At 43.1% G+C, this 20572-nt stretch overlaps 1 protein-coding gene, 1 long non-coding RNA gene and 1 pseudogene across 6 annotated transcripts in view; 2 read left to right on the top strand and 1 right to left on the bottom strand.

Annotated features, from left to right (window-relative positions):
- LOC309643722 overlaps positions 1-20572 on the top strand; it is a 445978-nt gene that overhangs the window by 145946 nt on the left and 279460 nt on the right. The gene's annotated exons all lie outside the window — the stretch shown is intronic.
- Positions 1-20572, top strand: part of LOC309643696 (uncharacterized protein) — a 335906-nt gene that overhangs the window by 131888 nt on the left and 183446 nt on the right. The window lies entirely within an intron of this gene.
- Positions 441-7198, bottom strand: LOC309643682 (large ribosomal subunit protein eL6 pseudogene; annotated as a pseudogene). Its single transcript has one exon. The product of its transcript is annotated as a large ribosomal subunit protein eL6 pseudogene (transcript).

Here is a 20572-nt window from a genome sequence, read left to right as displayed (position 1 = left end):
ATGCATGTGTAAAGTATATTTCTTTTTTACTTCTTTATTCTCTCTACTTTTTCTGTGAATGCGTTTCTGTAATAAAAATGAAATCTTTTAATCAAATACTATAAGTGCAGAATCACTTGGGAGCTTCTGAACAAAGCCCTCGGGCACCATCCGCAGAGACTGCGATTCGGTTGGTTTGCGGTGGGGTCCAGGAAAGGATGTCTGAGTTTCCCCAGGCGGTTCTTCTGTGCGGCTAGATTGGAGACCCTGGGTCTAGGAGAGAGGTTCTCAGCCTTGTCTGCAGAGCTGCAGAAAGCACCCATACCTGCCTGGGTGCACCTGCAGAGGTTCCGATTGAGTTGGTCTGGAGCTGGGCCTGGGCTTTGGCAGTATTAAGAGTTCCCCAGGTGATTCAGGTATTGGAAGGGCTGCCTGGTATCCCTAAGGATTTTGTTTTGTGGGGGAGGGTGCATCTTATTTTTGCTCTCTTACCAAGCTTCCCCTGTCAACTGAGAGTTAATGATATTGCTCTAAACTTTGATCACAGCTGATTGATCACAGGACTAGGAACAAGGGTCCATCCCCTTGGGGGGGCAGTAACAGTCAAAGTTAGGGCAACACTAATTATAAAGATAGATTGTATTTTTCATTGTTGAGAAAAGGATGAGCTTGAAGGAGATTTGACTTATTAAAACTGATTTACCTTCATGAACTACCCTAAGAAGATTCATAAGGAGTAAGGAGATGCCTCTGGGGTGCAAACAGGCCTATGCAGTAGGTACTAACAAATGTTTTTAGTCTCCAAATACTTTTGCTTCTCTTTCCTTTTGCTCCCTCCCCGTCCCCCGCCTTTTTTTTTTTTAAGGAAGGGAGGGTCTCCTTCCCGTTGTATCTTAACAGACTCTTCTGTGATGATGCCCAGGTTGAATTCGGGACTTTCTTTTGTTAGAGCAGCCGTGCAGCTTTTTAGGCTTATGAAGGATATGGAGTGGGGCTTCCCTGGTGGCGCAGTGGTTGAGAATCTGCCCGCCAATGCAGGGAACTGGGGTTCGAGCCCTGGTGTGGGAGGATCCCACATGCTGCGGAGCGACTAGGCCCGTGCGCCACAGCTACTGAGCATGCGCGTCTGGAGCCTCTGCTCCGCAACAAGAGAGGCCGCGATAGTGAGAGGCCCGCGCACCGCGATGAAGAGTGGCCCCCGCTTGCTGCAACTAGAGAAAGCCCTCGCACAGAAACGAAGACCCAACACAGCCAAAAATAAATTAAAAAAAAAAAAGTGACCACTTAAAAAAAAAAAGATATGGAGTGACTGCCCCTGGTGCCTCGACCTAGGGCCTTCGTGGAGTCGTGAGATGCCGAGTTCTCCAGTGTGATGGGCCCTCGGAAGGGTCTCGGGCCGGGTTGACAGAGGGGGGCTCATAACAGCGAGGCAGGCCCCGGCGGGTCTGAAAAGCGGTCCAGTCACAGCCGTTTCTGGCTTCCTGCTTCTCCACAGGAGCCACTTGGGAGCAGTATGGCCTTGCCTATGAGGGAGGCTCAGGGAACCTTCCCGGAACTGACCAGCGCAGCCCGGAGCCTGGAGCCCGTGGCTGATGACAAGTGAAGTAGTTCACAGAATATAAATCTTTCAACTTGCAAATGCTCCTTTGGTGAGAAATCAGACAGTGGGTAAGAAGTGGGCAGAATCCTTGCCCCAGTGAATGAAAGTAAAGGATGGGAGCCTCTGCCCTTTGTTCTGTGATTCGATAGTACAAAGTTTGTGGGAAAGAAGATTCTCTGCTTATGGTGGGTCCTTAATGGGCTCCTGAATGGGAGGCACTGGTGCCTCTCTTTATCTCACTGACAAAAGAGACAAAACAGAGAGAAGCTATCACTGGCCTGATGTGATATCCCACCATGTGGCAGCTTCCAGGTTGAAAGCTCTTCTGACACAAGTCAAACAGAGGAACATATGACTCAGGGCCTTGCAATCTTGCTTTCATAAGAAACAGTATGAACTTTTCAATCTTATGTGTTTGTTCTAGGTCTTTGAATTAGATTCTTTACCATGGGTATGTCTCGCCGCCAAGGAGATCACATTTGAAGTATTATTTTACAAATTATGAAGTGTGTGTGTGTGTGTGTGTGTGTGTGAGTGTGTGATTAGCATTGTATTTCCATTTTCTGGCTTGCTCTATATTGTCATGCTTCCAGAATCTGTTTAGAAAGGGAGAGAACGAAGGGCATGCAGGGAGTTGGGGGTGGAGGTCTCTAGGGAGCATATGGGCAGAGGTGCAGGAAAGAGAGAGAAGTTGGGCTGACTAGAGGGTTCCCCAGATTGCCAAGGTCACAGGGCAACAGGAATTAAGTGTGAACCTCTGAACTTGGTTTGTTGGCTGGCTGTGAGCGCTCTCTCAGCTCATTCCTTTTCCAGGTATTACTCAATCCCATTGCAGTCATCAGTTCCTTGCTGAGAATAAACCCAACTCTGGAGGGAGGGCAGAGGGAGGAGTTGTCAGATGGGAGAACTGACAGATCCCACTGGCAGCTTTTTAGCCTCTCCCTAAAAGCATGAGGAGGTAAGGACCACCTGACTGCCAGCTCTACTGTTGTGCACCTGGGGTTGATTCCAGAGGTTGTGAGATGCACTCAGAAGAGAGGGCACCTGGACATCTTGTGCTCACAGCCAGCCGGGACAAAGCACGTGGGCCTGCCTGTTTTTCTTGCTGTTCCTCCCTCTGGAGGTCAAAACTAGCCAGTCCAGCTGAACCAAGTGAGATATTTCCTTCTCTCTTGGGAGCTTCCCATACCCCAGGCTAGAAGAGGCTAGAAGAGGCTCCAGTTGGCTTTGGGGGGTGATCTGGTGTCTCTCTTGTTACTGGAATTCTGAGGGATTCTAGAGTCTCTGGAGCCAAATGGAGGTTTCTATGTATCCTCTATCTGAATTTAGCCTAAAAGTCAGCAAGCCATCACCACAGCTGTTTCTCCGGTTATATCCTCAGTGAACCATGGAAGCAAACAAACTTCGATTCCATGACTATGACTAATAAAGTCAAAAGTCAACTAGACACCAGACCTTTAAGAAAGTGTTTCATCATAGGGGCAAGATTCAGGGCTGCCATGTCAAAGTTTTAGGGGCTATACAAAAACAATGAAATAGGAGCTGGTTCTGGGAACATACAAATAGCCTATTATATATTATGACATGGAAAGTTCTTCAGGTAAACAGATGTAAGCCATCAGGACTGGCATAATTACTTTGTAACTTGCTTGATATAGCAGCACTTGTGGAGACCCCATACTTGAGCACAGCGGTCTTTATTCTTGTTTGGCTGTGATAATGAAGGCCATAATGAACATGTAGGGCACTGTGATAAATGCATTAGATATATTTTCTCATTTAATCCTCACAACAACTTTATGAGGTAGGTATTATTACCTCTCTGTTGTGCAATGAGAATGCTTGAAGAGGTTGAGTCGTGTGTAGGCTCACCTGGATGGTAGGTGGAGGAGCTTCTGTAGCTTGTGTTCTTTTATAGTCCCCCTCCCCCTTTAGAGGTTCTTTGGGGGATACTCCAGGGTGTTGACCCTCATAGATTTTCCTAATACGGGTTGGTAGGTGTGAGAGTAAAATCCTCCTCTTCATTTAGATTAATTGTGCCAACAAATTAATTGTGAGACCATAAGGCTGAGAGACTAGCTCTCCAACAGGGTGCTAAGTGAAATGAAAAACTGCTTCTTGCCTTCATTCTAATTGCTTTAAATAGCAGTGTTGAATCTTCAAGTAGGGCTCCTAGTTGTAGGTTTGGACCAACTTCCTCCTGAAAGAAAGGAAGTTGAGAAATCTACAGTTCCTAGGTAGAAGAACGAACAGAACATCCCCTGTCCTCTGACAGTCAAAAAAAAAAACAACCTAACAAAACTGTAGTAGGATTCCCTCATTTTGTAGGGGGATGTTTTAAGTACTGTTTCTCTGTTTATTTTGCAAACCAAGGGGAGCTTCACCTGGTGTTTGGGTAACAAGATCCACAGTGGTGGTGTCTCTGAAAGAACAGACTCGGTGTCAGGGAAGCTTGGAGGCTGAGTGTAGGGAACAGCACGGTGCACCGGAAGAGCTGGCTCTAGTTCTGGCACCAGTAAGTCCTGTGACTTGAACCAGCCCCGTCAGCTTTCCTCAGCTTGCCTAACTGGTTTGATTTGGGATGGCAGTAAGACTGCGTGCTATGCTCACTTCGATGATCATAGATGTTCCTGGGGGACATGTCAAATAACGGAGGTCAACCTATAACTCTTACTTTGTGTGGCTCATTTGTTCATTGTAAACACTTGGTTCATACTTCCTGCATGCCAGGTACTGTGTTTTATTTTACTCAATTCTTACAACAGTCCAGTGAGGGAGATATTATTCTTACCTTGATTTTGCAGATGAGGAAATAGGAGCACATGGAAGTTGATTTGTTCAAGGTTACCCACAAGTATGGGGTATGTGGTAGAGTCAGGCTCGAACCCAGTTCGTTGGAACCTGAATTGTGTGTTTTTAACAACTGTGCTACGGTCCTTCTCCATCTGACCTCCTCCGAAGTATACTCAGTTTTGATATGTCTCTTTTTTGGGGGTTGGTGTTCTTGTCTTTCTGAATAAAGAGGTTGTATATTGGGAGCCTAAGGGAGGCTAGAACTAGAGCTTAGTTGTTGTAAGACCCTGTGGCCTTCAGATTTCAGAGTCCTGCCTGAGGAAGATCTGGAGAGGTTTGAGGACTTCTGGTGTTTTCTTCTCATTATACATTCTAGATGCACTACTTTTTCCCTTCTAAAGAATATGATATTAAATCCCAATGTTATTATTTTTGTTAATTGTAAAATTACTGTGCAGTAATTTGTGACATTGATTTGAATCATCAGTATCTATCTGTGGCCTATTGCTGGGTTCTTGCCTTGACAACAGAAATTATTGACATGCCTTTCAATGTCCAGCAGAACGTGGGAACATGATAATCAGCACTCATCACAAATCTATTCACTTTATTTGTTTTTATTAATTTTTTTCTTATTACAACAACATGTGTTCAGTGAGGAGCAAATAGATAATACCAAAATGCCAAAAGAAGAAAGAGAAAATCTTCCAGAATCGTACCATTCTGTGATAGCTATAACAAAGCAATATCTATAGAGTTTTGCTCATAAAAGGCTGTATTCAAGAATTTTATACCTAGCCAGGTTGTCTTTCATGTGTGAAAACAACAATTATATTCTCTGGTAGACAAAGCTTCGAAATTTTCTGTGATATTGGTTCTCTTGGGCAAGTTTTTACTTATTTGTCTCTTTTGAAAAAAGTGCGTGAAGGTAAATTCCAGGTGACCAAGAGATGGTTGATGGTGCAGTGAGTGATCAAAAAACCAGAGTATGAAAAAGGCCAGGGGCAGGCACTTAAACCAGTCAGTGTACATCTGTTTGTATACCTAGATAGTTATAAATAATAATTAGGGATTACATATAAAATCTGTAATTGGATTTTTGTTTACAAACTGAAAGCAAATGTAAAAAATAATTCTTAGAAGATACATAATACAGTAGTAATTATGTGGTAATCTGTACCTATAGCTCCAGATTGTATCATCAAAGTCTGAGAAGGAAATTCTGGGAATGGGTAGGGGAGAAGGAGTAGGAGGTAACGGGATGAGGAGAAGTGGGAGGAATTCAAGGCATTTGACTTGGATAATGTGAACTCTTTGTATTTGTATACCCTGAAAAATAAAATATTATACAAGGATTTTGAAAAATATTTAAATTAGTCAAGTAAGGGTTATTATCATTTTAAGTAATATCAGTCCTTTAAAAATTTAAGTAACTTCGTGGCTTTTTAGGCAACTATACAATTTGTGCATTTTGTTTTTGAACCCAGTTCTCTCTGAGCTTGTTCTGCTGCTAAGCCCAGTTTACTGTGTGTTTCTCAAAGTAACCTTGATGAAGAGAAGCATACTGTCCTGTCTGCTTATGTCTGGGGTCTGACTGCCCAACTGGTACTAGAGATTAAGACAATTTTTTTCTTTTTTTTTTTTAATGGACCGAATTATTTAATTAGGTTCTTTGTAAGAAGTTTAGAACACTACTTTGTGAGGATAAATTGCGTTTGTAAGAGCAGACACAGAGCGGATGTAGCCCTGGAGCTGAGGAACAGCTTTGTTTCTTCTCAGAATTTGTGAGTCCACAGCTTTCTGATCAACCTTCCGCTGCTCTGTAATCTCATATTTCTCTCTCTCTGTGTCGAAGATCGCACCTTCCTGGTGCCTGGGCTTAACGCAGTTTCTTCTTGAAGTAAGCATCAGTGAGATGTTCTGGGATTTTCACACCACTGATATCAATTTTGGTGGAAGTGGCAATGACAAATTTCTGGTGTGTTCTCCGCAGAGGAACTTGATTGAGGGACAGAGGCCCAGTTGCAAGTAGCAAGCCACTGCTCAGCTGCTGCAGGAAAATGGCCCTCTTGCCTCTGTGGCGCCCAGTGAGGATAATCAGAATGGTCCCACGGGTGATGCTAGCGTGCAGTTTTCTCACGTGCTTACTGAAGGGTTTTCTTGCCGTGACTCAACAGCTTTCGAGGCACGTCTTCGGTAGGATAATACCTAGGCATTTTGCGAAGATTAACCGCCCGGGTACTACCATTCTTGTCACCACCAACTGGTTTTGTGACAGTAGCAAGAACCTTCACTTTCTTTTTCTTTTCAACCTTGGATTTAGCTGCTGAATACTTCCTCTTGTACAAGGCCTTTCTGGAATACATAGCCGATCGGGATTATCTGCCAGTTCCTCTGACCAGGACAGGGTTTTGGCTGCAGTGGGGCTTCCACTTCTTAAATCTGCTTCACCTTTTTAACCTTGCTACCAGCATCAGCCTTCTTGGCTTCAGGTTTTTTCTCCTTAGTATCCTTCTCAGCCTTTTCACCCGCCATCTTGCAAGATGGGAAAGAGGGCAAAAGACAATTTTTTTCCTGTGTTTTTTTCTGAAATTTGTAGACATCAAGTTGAAGCTAGAATTCTACATGTGTGTACATCTCCTTTCAAGGAAATAAACTAAACAGATTGGAATTTACCAAAAGATGTTCTCTAATTCTAATTGAATTTATACTTTAATAATTCTTGAATATTGTTTTCTCACAACTTGAGGCGCACTGACACTGAACACAGCTTCTTTTGGAAGTGTTGGTGTTGCAATTTGCTAATATCCTGTGTGTGTGTGTGGGTGTGTGTGTGTGGTGGGGGTGCAAGGAGGGCCAGGAAGGATTCACGAATCAGATGTTCAGATGAGGACAGATAAGAATCCCTCCACTAGTAGGCTAGTTGCAGGAAGGCTAATCAGCACTTCAGCAAGGAAATTAGCAGCCTTTCTCCTGGCCTGACTGCTGCTTCTCCTGGTGGTGGCAAGGTTTTCAAGCCTCATTACTGGAAAGTTCATCCTGTTAGATTCCCACTTAGAGTAGGAGGATGTGTTTGGAAATAGCTCAGACTCTGTGGCCATTCTGACATAGACAATGCCATTCCAAGTGTTGATCAAGGAGTTTTATTTATAGTTTCATCAAAAAATGTGAAAAATAATAACTGATTAAGAAGTAACCACATGTGCATACTACTGGATTAGATTTAGCAGATTTAATCTTGGCTGAATAATGAAGTGAGGTTGGCATGAGTTTTAGGGTCGAAACAGAAGAAACAAAACCAGTGATGGGCACAGGCTTGAAATGTATACACTAGCCAGGTTACACTACATTGATAAATAAACCCAGAAATGTCAGGGAGTTAAGGCAGAAAAGGCTTATTTCTTGCTTTCATAAAGTCCAGTGTTGGGTCGGCGAGGCTCTGGGCAGCATTCCCTCTGTCTGGTTAGGCTGCCATCTCAACAGGTGGCTTCCAGCGTTGCCAAGGCAGAGGACTGGAGACCTGTTCTTTATTTGGTGTCCTAGAGGAGACAGAAGCACATTTCACTGGCCTGCCTAGTCACGTGGCCCCACCTAACTGTGAGGGAACTGTGGAGTGCAGACCTGTGTGTGCAGGAAGGAGAGCAAGACTGGGTGTGGGTGAGCACTGCATGCTTTTACTATGCAGAGGAGGCTGTGCATGTGGCCGGAGTGGAATCCAAGCGGGGGCTAGAGTCTGATGGTACAGATACTCAGCAGGGGATGCAGAAGTCCTGGGAAATCAAGTATGGGCTACCACTTTCTTCTTTGCAACAATGACAGCCTGCATGGCCCTGGGATCACCTGCACACAGGGAGAGGGCACTGTCCCCTACCACCAGCTTCTGGCTGTGGGTCAACTTCAACTTGGATTGATACGTGTTGAACCTAATAAGATCTTAATAATTTTTTATTAAATGAATCACCCTCTCCCGATACCTCCTTCCTTGGCTACTGGCCCTGCCTTAGAAGGACAGTCTACTATTCAGGTCTGTGTTCCTTCTCCAGTCTGGCCCATCTCCCTAATGTCCTGACATCCTCCCAACCTTGCCGTGGTGATCCTGGTTCTGGGCTGTGACTCTGTCCATGACACCCATAGCTGCCTGGCATGGGTGGTGAGGGTGTAGTGAGACCTTAACAGCATGTGTCTCTCCCAACCTGCTGTACTTTACAGAATGCTGATACAGGGCCCCTGTCAGCAGAGGGGGCCCCATCCTTCCTCCCTGGTGAACTCCTGCCGCTTCTCCACATAGTTTGCTGGTTGAGAGTCGTTTCAGGAGATAGAATGCCTGGGTCCAAACCTTGCCTCCATCACTAGTAAACAGTGAGACCCTGAGCAAGTGACTCAACCTCTCTGTGCTTCAGTTTCTCATCTGTTGGTATAATAATAATACCTAGCTTTAGAGTAGTGCCGATTAAGTGAGTTAATACGTGAAAAGCACTTAGAACAGTGCTGGGTGAGTGGAAAGTGATTAAAGAACATTAGCCATTGTCACCCTCCTTCAAGACTCAGCTCAAACGTCCCTGAAACTTTCCTGATCTTGCTTCTTTTCGGGGTTCCTTCAGCCCTCTGCTAATACCATTTATCATGTTATATTGTAATCATTAACGTGCCCATTTTTCTCTCCTGCAAGCCTGTGATCACTGAAGTGCAGCACACTGCCCGGCATTTACCCTAGTCCTTGACAGAGTATCTGATGTGCAGAAGACAGTCACGAGTGTTTTCCGAATAGATCCAGGGTGGCAGAACTTGCTGGGATTCACCAGTGTCCAGTTCTCCTCTCTTTCCTGAGTACAGAGAAAGCTACATTTCCCAGATCCCTATGCATCTAGAGGAATCATGTAACTGAGTTCTGCACAATCTTCCATGAGCCTGCTCTCTGCTCCCATCCAATTGGTTCGAAGATGGTAGAATCGGAGGATAGAAAAAGCCCAGATCCCGGAGTCACCATTTGCAAAAGAGGGACCTGGACTTTTGAAATTGTGTCTGGCTTCTGAAATCTGATCCCGTTTGTTACAGCAGCTGGTGTACTTACTGGCTGATAAAACTAGGATCTGGGCACAACAAAAATTTTCTTATAGACATCATGGCATGATATGACTCAGTCTGCTGACAAAGGCAGCTGAGCCCAGAACAGCATTTTGAACCAGCCCGTATATGAAAAGCAGAAAGGTACAGCAGCAGCTGAACCCATGGAAAGATTGGGAGGGATGAAACGACAGAGAGGGGGTGAAGGGGGGAGCAGCCAGCCGCCCACCCTCTCCTCAGCAGGGGGCCAGTTTTGGGGTCAAATGTGGATTTCTCTGAACTTCCGGTTACCTGTAACCTTCCTTTCTTCACTTGTGAGCAGCCACTGAGTATGATTCTCCTCTTCCTGGAAAGTTACTTAGAGAAAAAGCTGGCCTTCCTTTCTCTACACTAAGCATCATCCTTAGAAACAATTACAGTTCTTTTCAGAGTTTTGGTTCCTTCTTAGGTACCTATTGTCCTAATAAATGGAACTGCTTGGAACACAAAAGCATTTATTTCCTCTTTCAGCTAATTTAATTTTTATAGCCCCGGTGAAAAAATATTTTATGTTTTTACTCGTCTAATGCGATTTTAAGATAGTTTATTCTTGGATTAAATTTTGTTTTCATTTTCTGGAAAATCAGTTTAATTCACAGAATGTTCAGTCATTTAATGGCTTTCCTTGCACATGGTTAATGCTTAAGCATTTGATCAGATACTCCTCTTAGCAGTATCGTTACAAGGCTCAACCAGAGGAGGTGTTAGATGGGGAAATCGTCTACATTTGGCAAAGCCTCTTTCATCCTGACTAATTGACATGGCAAATCAGTCTGAATTGGTGAAGTTGAATTGCGGACTATTTCTCAAAGAGATTCCTGTATAATTTCAAGTTGCTCCAACTAAATTTACACAAGTGAGGCTAACAAAGGCTTTTCGGTTACTTCCTTCTTTTAGCTTTCTGGTACTTGGTATGTATTTCTACATCTATCTCGTGAACTTCTCTTGGGTTCCTGAAAACTCTTTGCCCTCAAGTCTTAAACATTCTCTTTGCACGTTTGTTTATTGTGTTATGTAGTAGGACTATTAGCAAAAGTAAATGTCAGGCTGGTCCCTGTCTGTATAATTATAATTTCAGAATTAAAGGCTTTTATTTTTAAAGTTAGGTGGCAATTCACCATTGGGAAGAAGTTTCTTAATTTCCTTCTTGGGCATATTTTCAATACTGTAACGAAAGGATTTGAGATCAGATTGTAGGTCTTTTTTGTTTGTTTGTTTTTGGAAAGGAAAACTGGCTTTTCTGGAGACAGTCCTTTGCTGGAAAGCAGATTCAGCAATGGCTGGAATATAAGACTTGGCTGTTCAGTGTCAAGACACTGGTTCTTCAGGTTGAGGGCACTGCTGTGATACAGCACAGAGGAGGCATATTCTGGAAGGTCAGGATTTCTCTGAAGTGAATTTTAAGGTTCAAAGTATGTATCTGACTGTATCTGACCACAGAGTAAGTGGTGGTCAGGTACAATGGAATATGCCACTCTTGACCTTTTCTTCTTTATGTTACAGTGTTTACCCTCAGATTGGTTCTCAGTTGCCCATGGTGAAAAATGTAAGCCTTGAGAAACTTTATGGTGGGCTCATAGATTATCTATGAGATGGTTTATAAGTAGAGTAACAATATAATTTATCCTTCCAATTTGGACACTTTTGAGAGTGAAAAGGTGAGTTATTAATAGTTATGTCAATGATATAGGTAAAAGGGAGACTTTTCCAAGCAAATAATCTCTCTCTTTCTCTCTCTCTCTCTCTTTCTCTCACACACATACCCCGCATTGGTGTGCTGAATGCAGAGACTTCAAGACCCTAGAGGAGGGCAGAGCTGCAAAATAGAATTATCCTGGGTCCCAAATGAGCATGCAAAAGGCTGTCTGCTAGTCAGGAACACCCATATTGGGGTCTTTAGTGCACAAAATAAAATGTTATATTAAGTCCCTGAGATTTTGGCATTTATTATAGCAGCTAGCATTATCATAGCTAATGCTGAACACTTTATTTCAATGCAATGAACTGCTATTGAAATCTACTGTTCTCTGCACTGGGGATACAAAGATATGTAAGATCTGGTCACTGTCCTCAAGGAGCTTAAGAGTCTGGAGGAAGTACAGATGTGTATTTTAATGGTCATTAAAATTTGTGAATAGAGGGAGATGAATTTAATTTTGAACATGCTGATTTGAAGGTGTCTGTAGAGTATTCAGATGGCACTACCCTGTATGTAGATAGAGGGAGTAAAGCTGGGAAGAGAGATCTGGTATCAAAGGTAAACTGGCTGAATTCACCATTTACAGAGGGTCAAGTCAGCTCCTTAGAAACAGTTTAAGGTCCCTTTGGAAAGTAAGAGAGCCTTCACCCATATTCCCGAAGATGCTTTTCGATGTAGCCACACTGGGCCCTCTGAGGGCTCAGTCTACCACTGGGATCTGAGCTCTTTGAACTCTTGGGTGTTGTCTTCGTATTGAGAAAACAAAGGACAAAGGAACATCCCCACATCTCTAGATCGCTTTTGTAGTTTACAAGTTACTCTCCTGTACATGACCTACTGTGAGCCTGACATTGGCCCTGTGGTGTTGGCAGGAGAGTTCTCGTGCCCATTACATGTCCACAGGTCTTGCCCACCAGCAAGTAGGAAGGACCTCTTGTTAATTGGAATGACCCAACTCCGAAGGGGCTCAGCCCCTACTTGGCATAACTGCGGGACCTCGGCGCCCTCTTAAAGATTGCTCTGTTGCTTCTGGGGTCCCCTGAGGGTGTCTCACTTGGGCTCAGGAGCCAGGCTTCGCTTTTTCTGCCACTGGGGCTGCACTGTGCTGGCAAATCACTCCCTACCGCATGCAGGCCGGCAGGGTCGCTCCCAGAGCGGAGTGCTCCCAGCTGGTGGGACCATCGCCCTCCGCCGCCCTCATTCCTTCTACCAGACCTGTGCTCCTAAACTCCTTTTCTAGCAAAGAAGCACCTACCAAGGCCTGCAGATAGAGAACTGGAGGGACGGGTGTCCCCCCCCCCCCCACCACCACTAGATGTGTTCAGATCTCAGTTTTGAAGCTACCAGTTTACTGTTATATATACACACCCACATGCACACAAACATGTACACGTTGCGGGACTCAGATAAATGAACTAACCTGTTCCAGCCATCCCATTTTTGATAAACTGGGATATGGAACCCAGGACTTTTGACTTTGAGTCTAGTGTTCTTCCCTCTGCCTCATCCTGATGGAGAGAAAAAATTCTATGAAAAAGTTGGTTAAATCAGCAGAACCATCTGCTAGAAGCTTGAATCAGTGCCGCAGCGGAAATTCTGCTTTCTGCCTCATTCTCCAGGGCTTAGGGAGGCTGCCGTGCCCAGCACTGGGAGCCGTCGGGAGAGTTGGGTGAATAACGGGGGCTTTGTCATGGGAGCTCCCTGAAGTCTTCCCCTAGTGTGAGTGGTGTCAGTGTTTTCATTATTTTGGCTTGTGGTTTGTAACTTGTCATAAGAATTAGTTCCGGCTTAATTGAGGGCCTCGTGTTGAAGTAAGAAGAGGAAGTGTTGTGGCCTCTCAAAATGCCTTTTATAAGATCCCGACAGTTTCATTCTCAGCAGATACAGCTGGGAACAGTAGCACGTGGGAAGGGACGAGCCATCAAATGTTCCAAGTCCAGTGCCCTCTTGGCCTCTAACTGTGGCGCTTGCTTAAAGATTGTTGGGAAGTAGAAACAGACACATTTTTTTCCTTCTTTTCTTTCTTTCTTTTAAAAATCTCTTTATTTGGGGGTTGTACTGCCTGAGGGCAAGAAGAGCTCTGGGAAGAATATGATGTGCATCTTCCCCAACTCCCTTGGAAACGGGCATCCAGCCCTCAAGTTGATTCTCAGCTCTGCACCAGACCTTTGAAAAGTTTCTTTTATCAAATCATACCAACCTTGTGTCTATTTTCTCTTTTCTGTGTTAATTGGAGGCACTAATTGATACTCAAGTGTTAATGGGTTAAAGTGTGGTAAAGTTCCTTGAAAACATTCTCATGTTTTTCCAGGGGCTTTCGTTATCTCAATGCAAAACCTTCCCTGACCAAGCCACAGAATCCTCCCTTTCCTCTGATTCCCTGGGCAGGATCTCCAGCTTTAGTAAGCAGAAGAATCACTTGGAGAGCTGGTAATGTGAAGATTCCTAGGCCTGCCCCCAGAGATTCTGGCTCATATGTAGTTGAAGCTTTTTATGATGCCATGGTACCACATGAGGAGTAGTAAATGTCACAGATCTTTCTCAGTACCCTCCCACCATGCTTGAAAGTCTCCCATTAACTTCTGCAACAAACATGCATTGAGTACTTGCCGTTTGAAAGACACTAGGCTTGGGGCCAGGAGCCATAGTCTCCCTGAGCCTGAACTCTAGTGGAAGAATCGGGACACACACACACACACACGCACACACGCACGCACACACTAATAATTACCAACAGAAGACAGTGTAGGTACGAAGGAACTGGTTAATGAGAGCTGGGGTCAAGGAAAACCCTAGGGCAGTGCTACTCAAAGTGTGGTCCCTGGGCTAGCAGGCTCAGCATTCCCTGGAAACTAGTTAGCAATGCACATTCTCAGGTCCCACTTCAGAGCCTTCTGCCTCTGGGAGTCAGTTAATCTGTCAGCACCCTTTGTCTTTTGCTTGTAGCTCAGGCTCCCTCTCTTTCTGTCCTGGGCACTGATAGGACACAGCTTGGTGGTGGTAGAAAGAAGAGCTGGAACATGAAATTTACCCATAATTCCACCATCCAGAGATGACCGCTCCTACTATTTGATGTATATCTTTTCAGACTTACTTCCATGCAATATAGACATATATAATGAAAAAATGTTTAAACAGAAATTTATTATACTGTAATACTAGCTTTTAAATTTCTTTTTTCCCCACTTAACCCTAATGGTGGAGTCTCTTTCCATGTAAGTAAAAATACTTTCACCACGTTAATTTTAATAACAGTATAGCATTTCGTTGTAGGGATTTACTATAAATCATTTAACTATTCCCTATAGTGCAAGTTTTTCCAAATTTTTGGAATCGCTAGATAACTTTCAGAAGAATGTCCTTGTATGTACATCTCTGTACATATCTGAGATAATTTTACTAAATTAAGTTCTTTTTTGTAGTGTGTTCTTCAGATGTAATTCACAGAACATTTATGTCAGAGAGGCTGTTATGAGAGATGAAGACTTCCCATTTAATAAGTACTATTAATCACACCTCTAGCCTTCCATTTGATAATCAAAAGAACATGAAGATAGAACAAATTGTGCCAAAATATTTTTTATTTTGCCTGATTAATGGACGTAAGACCATTGGTAAAGGACCCTGTCAGTTGTCACAGGACAAATAACACTCTAGCAAATGTAAGTGCTGAGATGGGACCCTTGTGTGTATTTCTCAGAGTGTTGCTCGCTCAAACACATCTTGGATCTTTGGAAACTAAAGTGAGTTTCTAAAATAAGTGGAAGATCAGCTTTTATACAACTCTGATTTTAATAGAAATCTCTCCACAGTATCAGCAGATTCATTAAGAAGTCTGCTGGTGGTGATGTTAAGAAGGCTGGCAGATTTTCAATTCAGATTGACACTATTCAAGACAGAGGCATAACTGATGTTTATTCAAGAATCCTAAGACATGTCACAGATTCTGTGGAGAACATCTGATATCTGTAGAGAGCTCGAAGTATAGTCCTGGGAAAAATATGTTCCCAGACGGTTACAGATGTTCTCATACTAAATCATATTTCTCTGAGAAGTTATGTACCATGTTCAACTGATGGCGCAGCCAATGTGAAGGGACAATTTAAGGTTTTCTTCCTGTTAAAAAATAATTGATTCTATCAGTGTTATGGATAGTGTTAGTCACATATTTTGAGTCTTGCAATGGTGGATTTAGAAGGTGTCTGAACCTCTAGTTAATCCAGCAAAAAATTCAGTCACTTGAGTCCACTTAGAACAATTTGCATGCTGAAGCTTGTAGAAACTCCCAGAATATTAACTGAATGTTTTACCAAATTAAGTACATTTTATAGGTCCTCAGGTATCACACCAGTGCCTACATGATCATTTCAGATGTTGGCTCTGCGACATTAGACATGGTAGAGGGTTAAAAGGAGGGCTTTAAGAAGTGTTCAAAGGGCTTTGTCATTCCCTTGTGGGAACTAATGGAAATGCAGGAGAACATATTCCCACACTGAAGATTGCTGTAAACAGCAGGCCAACGACAAGGAGATCGTCATGGAGGCTTGAAGCCCTATGTACAGCTCAGTTGTTTCTGAACATTTTTAGGTTGCTTTGTATGCATAAAAATTTGGCTTGAAAATACCACAGTTCAGAATATGGCTTCTAAAACCATCAAAATAAGACAGTATCAAGAAGATGGAAGGAGTTTAAATATTTTATGAGTAAAAGGGACTCTCAGAGCCAAATATGGCATATTGATATTATTCTGGAAGATTCTTTACCTCAACTGTGGTTTGAGGGTGAATTGAGAAAATACGTTGCCATTCAATGACATTTTCAGGGTATTGACATAATCTCAAGTGTGTTTCCCACATGCTTTATGTTTTGCTAAAGCACCTCACGTATCAAAAGTATTTCTAATCTGCTGAAATAATTTCTGCTGAGCTGTAAAACATCTACTTTGCAAAGCAGGACATTTAATTCATTGTTGGGAAGTTTAAAGAATTATCAAAGTTTAGTGTGGTCTGTGCTGTGATAAATTGATGTGTTTACCCCATGCTTATGCTGGTAAATGAACAGTGGCATAAGGAGTCAGGAAAAGGGGGACAAGGAGGTGGCCTCGGGTGCTAAAACTGGGTCTAGGGTAATCAACTGTCCAGGTTTGCCCAGGATCTAGGGGTTTCCTAGGGTGCAGGGCTTTCAATGCTAAAACCAGTAATCTCCCTGGGGGGTCACCAAGACCGACCTTGTGGGAATGGACCCATCTCTCTGCCTTATCTTTTTTATAACCTTTTCCCCCTTCAAGTTTACTCCTGAGAACCATTTAAACAAGATTTCACATGGATATCAACGAGGGGGACAGGTACACACATGTGCCTGGACACAAAAATATGCCTGTATTTCTTCCTCTCCCCCCTGCCCTCACACACACACACACACACACACACACACACACACAAACACACACACAATAATTGTGTTTCTCGGTCTCTGCCTTCAACATTCATGTTAAGAACCACAGAGAAACAGAGGTGCTCAAAGGAAGAATCTTACAATAAGGACTTCTTCTGTACAAAGCACTACAGTGGGTGCTAAGGACACCGGGGATGATGTGATACAGAGACGAGGAGACCAATTCCTGCCCTCAAGGAGTTTGGCCTATATTCAGAAAAATAAAACACAGCAGCAACCAGTTCCATCAATAGAAAGAATGTGATAAATGCCTGAAGAAAGATACCAACAAAGTTCTGTAGGATTTCAGAGGCGTTGGATTTTTAGTTTCTTTAGTTGATCGGCAAGTGGTATTTGTATTCAGTTTTAAAGGAAGTGTAGGGTGGTGATAGGCAAAGGTGGGGGAGGCAGACTCGCGGGGCATGCAGACTGTTTAAGACACAGTCCCCACCCTTAACTCACTTATGTTTTAAGTGGGAGACAGAACAGTAAACGTTATGGCCATGGGAGTTCAGGGAAAGGGAAGAATTAGTCTAATCTGTGGCAGGGAGAGAGGGAAGGTGTAATGGGGGACCTTGAAGGAGGGCAGAGGTGAGCAGGAGGACATCCACGTAGGGTATTGGGTCTAAGTAGAAAGCCAGAGGCAGAAGTGAGCGCTGCCATATTTTCTGACACTGCAAGACACCTGGGGCATGGCATGTGTGTCTGGGACTGTGGGGAAGAGTTGGACTAAGAGGATGGCCCAGATAACTGAGCTCTAGAAAGCCAGGCTGGTGCGGGTGGAGTGAGAGCTTGGCTTAAAAAAATAAGGCCATTAGGAAATGGGAAAGACTTCTTTGGGGGCGGTTGGGGTGGCATGTTAAAAGCACTAGTTTAGAAAGTTTCTTCTGTCAGTTGTGTACATGATGGCTCAGAAAGGAGAGGGGAGAGGAGACCCTCTTTGAGGGCCTTTTCAGCAATCCCAGAGTGAGTAAGTGAGATGGACTAGATGGGGGTCAGTAGGGATGGAGAGGCAGGGGGAAATCTGGTAGATATTTTGAAGGAGAATATGACAAACGGATTTGGTGACAAATTGTGTAAAGGGGATGAAAGAAGAGTCAATTTATTTATCTTTAAAGTAAAGGTTTTTCCACGATGATCTGTAACATTCCTTTCTGCTCTGGGAATTCATAACTTCCAGGTTTCTAGACTTAGCAACTGGAAAAATGCCAGTACTTTTCTTCCTTCTTTTCCATAATTCAAAACCTTTTATCCAGTAACAGATATTGTAGGGAGTAAGGATGTAGCTCTGTCTCTGGAATACTTTTTAGTTTAGTAGAGGGATGTATGTTTAAACAAAAATTCTAATTTGATCTGACAGGTGTTATTGTGGAGGTGTGGTCAAAGGACTATGAGAAAACTGAGGAAGTGTGACCAACTCTGTCTGGAAGTGGAAACAAGTTGACATCTGAGCGAGGTCGTGAAGGATGATCAGGAGTTTGTTAAGCTAGCTAGGTGGGGTGGAAAGAAAAAAAAAAAGTAAGAATAATGAGACTGATTCAGGATTCTACCAGGGGCTGGTATGGCTGGAACATAGAATGGGTTGGAGGAGCAGGAGACAGGAGGGAAGTAGGCGATTTAGCAGCAAAGTTAGGTTGTGGTCAAAAGAAGAAGGGCCTTATTCCATGAAAGGAATTTGGACTTGGTCCTCTTGCTAATTCTGAGTTCCCAGAGATATTTAAGGAAGGTAGAGAATGATCCACGATTTAGGAGGTACCTGTGTTTACCATGCAATGCGGAAGGCTGGAGACAGGGAGGCCAACTGGAAGCCACTGTAGTTCAGGCAAGAGATGATGCACAAATATTTGTGAAGTTTTGGGGGGAAGTTGAGTCTAACTTTGAAACTTAAGTTTTGAGATGGCAGGGCATTAATTTATGGATTCATTTTTTCCCCCTTGCACTCAAATCTGTATTAACTTTGCCAGGCCCTGTCCCAGGAACCAAGGTAAGAAGATAGAACATGTTTGTTGCCATCTTCAGCTCATTTGCAATGGTTCTCACCATATCTTTTGGTCCCAGTAACATACACCTGTGGGAGTGGGGATGATAGGGTATGAGAAAGGAGTAGGGGTGTGGAAGAGGGAATGTGCCCTCAGTGGAGAAATAGCAGAATGTGGAAGGTGAGGGGGAGATGTGTAGCTGTCCCTCCTTCTGCAGGTGATTCTGCTGAGCCTGTTTCATTTAGGGGACTTCAGTTCCAAGTAACAGAATACCCTACTCAAAATGGCTTAAACAATAATGGTGCTTTTTATGATGTATGACAAGAAATTCAGGATTGGCCAACTCAGTGGCTCAATGATGTCATTGAGAACCCAGAGTCTTTATGTCTTTCTACTCTGCCATCCTTAGCAAGTTCCTCCCAGGCTGGCTCCACTTATGGTCACAAGATGGCTGTTGCAGTTCCAGGCATCACATGAAGAGGTAACTATGGCAGAAGAAAATTCTTTCTTCCTTGTGCATCTTTTTTTAAAGGGCAAAAGATCCTAATTCCAGAAACCCTCAGCAGACTTCTTATGTCTCAGTGGCCAGAAGTGGGTTGGAGGTCAACCCTTGAATCAACCACAATCACCAGCAAAGATAAAAGGGGACCAGGAGATATTGGAAATGAAATTGAGACTGACAGCAGAGAAGAAAGTGCAGATGGTTTTTGAGTAGGCAGACAGTCCTTCTGCTTAAAATTGCCGGCTTTGGGAAAGAATCTCTTAGTTTTTGGAAATAAGAGCCTCGTGTTGCAGATAAGCAATTAGGACTGGTGATAAAGATTTGAAAGATACTTGAAGAAAGATAGAGTATTTTTTATTAACTTGATATATATCTTGTGCTTCACCCATCTTAATTCCCAGGGTAACACGCAGGCCATTTTGCTGAGGAAACTGAGGCTCAGAGAGGTTCAGGAACTAGGCAAAATGTTACACAGCTAGTAAGTACAGAGCTGGCATTATCTATGCCCATTTTTATCTTTTTCATTATGGAGAATTTTGAACATAACACAGAAGTAGACAGAATGGCATAATGAATGCCCTCTGTACCTGCACTTAGCTCCAACCAACAGCATCTTGCTAATTTTCCACTCACCCCCATCCACTTTCTCCATCAATTATTTTGAAGTGAATTCCCCACCATTTATATCACTTCATCCATAAATATTTCAGTATGAATCTCCACGACATAAGTTCTGTTTTCTTTTAAAATTAATTACAATGCCATTGTACCTAAAATATTTAGTAATCCTTGTTTAATATCATTAAATATTCAGGTAGTGTTTAATTTTCCAGTTATCTCATAAATATAATTTTTTTACAATTTATTTGAATGAAGATTCAAATAAAGATTCAGGTCCACACATTGCAGTTGGTTATGTTTTAATTCTTGTTTAAATCTTAGTTCTGCCTCCATCTCATTTTTCCTCTTTCTGATTGAACTCTCGAAGAAATCAAGTTATTTGATCTGTGGAGTCTCCCATAGTCTGGATCTTGCTAGATGCGTCTCCATGATGTGGTTTGACATGTTTCTCTGTATTTCCTGTAATAGAAGTTGGAATCATAGGTTTGGTTCCATTCAGATGTGATTTTTTTTGGGTAAGAATACTTCATAAATGGTCTTGTACTCTTCCATTATGAGGTTCTCTTTCTCTGTGTGATGTAGCAGCCAATGATGCTCAATTCATGGTTGCTTTAATTCCTAGGGGTCACACAGTGGTGATTTTATAGTACTGTTATGGACTGAATGTTTGTGTCCTCTGAAAGTTCATATGTTGAAATCCTAACCCCTCAATATTTGTGATGGTATTAGGAGATGGGGCTTTTGGGAGGTGATCAGGTCATGAGAGTGGAGCCCTCGTGAATGAGATTAGTGCTCTTATAAAAGACACCCCAGAGAGCTCTCTTGCCTTTTTTTCTTCTGCCATGTGAGGACACAATGAAGAC

The sequence above is a fragment of the Balaenoptera physalus genome (genome assembly GCF_965194825.1).
Source record: "Balaenoptera physalus genome assembly, chromosome: 15".
In the NCBI taxonomy this organism is placed as follows: domain Eukaryota; kingdom Metazoa; phylum Chordata; class Mammalia; order Artiodactyla; family Balaenopteridae; genus Balaenoptera; species Balaenoptera physalus.
Note: the sequence above shows the minus strand (reverse complement) of the source record. Positions and strands in the feature narration are given on the sequence as shown.